Source organism: Castor canadensis, chromosome 14, assembly GCF_047511655.1.
Source record: "Castor canadensis chromosome 14, mCasCan1.hap1v2, whole genome shotgun sequence".
Taxonomy (NCBI): Eukaryota; Metazoa; Chordata; class Mammalia; order Rodentia; family Castoridae; genus Castor; species Castor canadensis.
In genome coordinates this window covers 48,944,417-48,949,297 of record NC_133399.1, presented here as the reverse complement: position 1 = coordinate 48,949,297, position 4,881 = coordinate 48,944,417, and positions in this window count along the sequence as shown.

The following is a 4,881-nucleotide window of genomic DNA, read 5'->3' as shown; positions in this document are numbered from 1 at the left end:
AAAAAAAAATTACAGGAGAGTTCATACCAAAGAGGAGAATAGTCTTAACACAGCTGTCACATAATGACATAACAGTGATCAGTTCAGGTGGACCACACCTGTTCAGAGATGAGAAACTGAAGAATAGCATCTGAATGAAGATAGCACAGATTAAACAAAAACTGTAAGAAAGAAAACATTACAAATGTGAATAAATGAATGAAACAGTTGTCTCAATATATGAGATCACAGAGCGGAGATACAAGGGCTCATAGAAGATACGGAAAGAAAACAGAAGGTGAAACACAAGGTTGCAGGATTCAGGAAAGAGAATGAAAAAATAAAGTCTAAATCAGAAGTAGCTTTAAGGAGCCCAGACATTTCCCAGGACATACTAGGAAAGAACATGGAAAACAGAATGGTCCTCAGAATAAGGTGGGCTGGAGGAGAAACCTCACATCTGACAAACTTTCATTAGTGTGCAATAATGACAGTATGTAACAAATGGGCAAAAATTGAAAGAACTTGGTGGGCATGGTAGTGCACATCTGTAATCCCAGCTACTTGGGATGGGGAGATAGGAGGATTAAGGTTCAAGGCTAGCTGGAAGAAAAAAGTTTGCAAGACCGTATCTCAAAAACAAGCGGAACTGGGTGCTGGTGGCTCACATCTCTAGTTCTAGCTGCTTGGGAGACTGAGATCAGGAGGACTGAGGTTTGAGGCCAGCTCAGGCAGGGAGTTCCCAAGACCCCATCTCAACCAATAGCTGGGCATGGTGACATGCACTTGTCATTCCAAAGTTTGCAGGAGTCTAAAATAGGGAGACTCATGGTTCCACGCCAGTCTGGGCCAAAAGTTTGTGAGACCCCATCTCAAGAAAAAAAAAAAAAAAAGAAAAAAAAGAAAACAAACCCAAAAACCCTGGGATTGAGGGAGTGCATCTGTCATCCTGGAGACAGCAGGAAGCAGAAAATAGGAGGATCGTGGTCCAGGCTGGCTTGGGCAAAAAGTGAGACCCTATCTCCAAAATAACCAGAGCAAAAAGGGGTAGAGGCGTGGCCCAAATAGTAGAGTGCCTTGTGAAATCTGAAGCCCTGAGTTCAAATCCCAGTACTGCCAAACAAACAAAAACACAACCAAACATCCCTGGGTCTGGTGGCTCACACATGTAATCCCAGCTTCTCTGGAGGTGGAAGTAGGATGATTTCCATCTGAGCATGGCTCTGGCAGAAGAATGAGACCATATCTGAAAAACAAACAAACAAACAAAAGACGAAAGGTGAGGCTCAAGTGGTAAAGTGTCTTGGAAGCACAAGTCTCTGAGTTCAACCCTCAGTTCCTCCAAACATAAAGAAGTAAAGGGGCTTCCTCAAGAGACTGATCATGATTTCCAAACAACTGAAAGGCAAGGAGAAATCAAAGAAAGAGAACAGATGGGCATCAGATCCATTTAATTTGGTGACAGGTGTAAATGCCATGAATTTTGATGTTAGAAGTATAATAATTAATACAAATTGAGAGGGCTCAGAGAAAATATTTGGTGTAGGCATACAGATTCCCTCATCAAACAGTGTTATTCAAAATGGATTATTCCAATAATAGAGGTATAATTCTATAATGTAGGAAAGAGGAGGTTGGGGGAAGGTGAGAATATGCCATTATTATTATTATTATTGGCAGTACTGGGGTTTGAATTCAGGGCCTCACACTCGCTCAGCCCAGTGCCAATTTTAACAATAGGGTCAATAGATGTAACAGAGTTAATGTCTAGTCATGTTGTCTAGGATGGCAGGACTAGCCATGGTGGCCACTGGGCATGTGAAGTGCAGCTAACTCGTGCTGTCACGTTCTGTAAGTGCAGACTGTACAGAGGAGAGAATGGAAATGTCTCATTAACAGGGCTGGATATGTGGCTCAGTGGTAGAGCAGTTACCTGCAAAGCCCTGGGTTTGATCCCTAGCACCACAAAACAAATAATTTTATATTGATTGGTTACATGCTGGAAAGATTATTTAAAAATTTCTCTTTTCATTAGCATATATTAATTGTACAAAGGGGTTTCATATTTCCACGATTGCATACAACATACTTGGATCAAATTCACCCCCTCTACCACTCTTTCTCATCCTCTCCCCCCTTTTAAAACAGTTCTAGTGGGTTTCATTATTCTATTTTCATACATGTATCTGAAGTACTTTCACCCAATAACCTCTCTCTCTCTCTCTTCTCTATATCTTTCTTCTTTTTGGTGGTTCTGGGGATTGAACACTTACACTTACTAGGAAAGTGCTCTACCACTTGAGCCACACCTCCAGTGGAAAACTAGTATTTTAAAGTTATACTGCATTTTATCATTGAAATTAATTTTGTTTCCTTTTCCTTGTAAAATGTGGTTACTAGTTGGGTGCCAGTGGCTCACACCTGTAATCCTAGCTACTTGGGAGTCTGAGATTGAGAGGATCTTGGCTCCAGGCCAACCTGGGCAAATAGTTCTCAAGACACCATCTCCAAAATAACTAGATCAGAATGGACTGGAGGTGTGGCTCAAGTGGTAGAGCATCTGCTTTGCAAGTGCGAAGCCCTGAGTCCCACCAAAAGTTACTAGATTTTAAGTTGCTCAGTTCAGCTAACAGCAAGACCTGTGAAGAGCTGAGAGCCATCAGCCTCCTCCTTTCCCAGAGCCAGGATGTCAGTGCTTATGGGGGACATTTGCACAGCAGCATCCAATATGGCCCACCCTGCATGGGTCAGACCCATGTGATCCATTCTGAAAATAGCTCCTCCAGGGGAAACTTGCAAGGTGAAGATTATTTGGGTGGGTTATACTTGTACTCCTAGTTGACAATCCTTGGCTCCTTTGAGAGGCTTTTGTGGTGTTGTGACCCAGCCCTCGTTCCTGAGCTCTGTTCACCACACTCTTTTTAGACACAGGTGCTTTCCACTCACCATGAAAATGGGGCACAGACACACCCAGAGGAACCCAAGTGGAACATGTGCCCAGTCCTGTGTCCTTGAGCACATACTCTCCCTCCAGTCTTCATCTTTGCCTTTGCTCATCCTGAAGTCAGGTCTCCTTCTCCAGTTCACTTCATCCTCTTTGGGTCTCAGCTCAAGAGTCTTTGGTTTGTTTCTGGGGTTTCTTTCTCTGCTTCCTTCCTTCCTTCCTTCCCTCCCTCCCTCCTTCCCTTTTCTTTTTGATGGTACTGGGGTTTGAACTCAGGCCTTATGCTTGCTAGTTAGGCATTCTACCACCTGAGCCATGTTCCCAGCCCTTTTTTGCTTGAGCCATACCTCCAGCTTTCTGTACATTTCCTCCACCACAGCACTTTACCCTAATGACTAAGTGTGAGTTTTTGAATAAGACTATTCTCTTAGAGAACCACAGGACATTATCTATTTCAGTAAATTTAACATTGATTCAATACTTTAAGGTACAGCTGAACTACAATTCTGTCAATTAAGTCAACAAAGTTCTCTGTGTTACTTCCCTCTACTTGGATCAGGCATTGCATTTTGTTGAATAGACTGGAATTGACTGGAAGACTTCCACAGTTTCATCTTTTCTGGAACTAGCAGTTTTGAAGAATACAGTCCCTCTTTTGTTAGTAGAATGTTCATATTCTGGCTTGATCTAGAGTTTCCTCCCATATGCATAGAGGTTCTGTGTTTCTAGCCAGGTTAAGGGATGCTGTCAAGGCATCACCTCCAGAGGCACAGGATATCCACCTGTCCCTTACAAGTGATGCTCATGTTCATCACCTGGCCAACAGGTTGCATTGTTTCTCCAACACAACTAATCATCAGTTTATGGAGAGACACGTTTGGACCTTGAAGATACCCTCTTCATTGACCTCTCATGTGACCTCCTTAGCGATTCTTGTCACAGCTCTCTCCTGGGAGTGTCTTATCTGGTGGCACCAGGCTTACTCAAGCCTTCTGCTTGGGCCCACTCTACCTGATGAGATTTATCGTAACCTCACTGGACCTCTGGCTACACAGCACCCAGTGGAAGTTGCTCAGGGTGCAACCTTGGTGCATGGAACTCCATGCCCTTAGTGCATGGAACAAATGAATCAACCAACTGCTCTGCTTTTCCTGAGAAATTTCAACCACAAGGGCAGAGACCACAACCTGAATGATGGCAGCAGAAATAAGGTGTGGGGTCTCCCTAGCTGGGGGTGGAGGGGAGGAGAAGGGGCAATGGGCAGAACTTTCAGGAACGGTTCTTCTGTCTAGGGTTGGCAAATCCTTAGAAGTGCTCAGCTGCTCACCATGCCACCGACTGCTCCCTGGGAAGGGAGGGTCTCTTGAGTCCCCACCTCCCCAGCTCGGTTCCTCCTGGTCTGGGTAAGAATTAGCATTTGCTCACCCATACAAACCAGAGACCTTTGCGCACTTAATCCACCCTTACTGTATCAGCAAAACCAGCTCTCTTCACCTCTGTGTCCCGGGTCTCCCAGTTCCCTCTTGTTCTCTGCACCTTCTGTCCAGAAGCAACACGGCAATTATCAGCCCTGAACTTCAAGTGTGGAAATTCCTATCTTCCTCCTTCTACTCCTAAGCGCCCAGGGCAGGCATTAGGACTGTCTTCTTTACCACCGCACCTCACGGGTGACTCGGGACTATGCGCCCCCAGCGCAGGTGGGGCGTCAGGAGTTAGTATATTTGTCTACGACGCCCTACATCACCCCCCACACCCAGACCAGGACCAGGGCTAGGCCAGGCTCAGCAAAGACCCTGCCACCGAGGGCCCGAAGTGAGCAGCGCCGGGTGGTGGCACCTGGCGTGCCGCCCGGGCTACCCCGCGCACCTACTAAGCGCTGCAGCCAGCCCCGCCCACGTCCCGCCCCGGCACCGCCTTCCAGAGCTGCAGCCAATGAGCAGTCAGCCCCGCATCCGGGG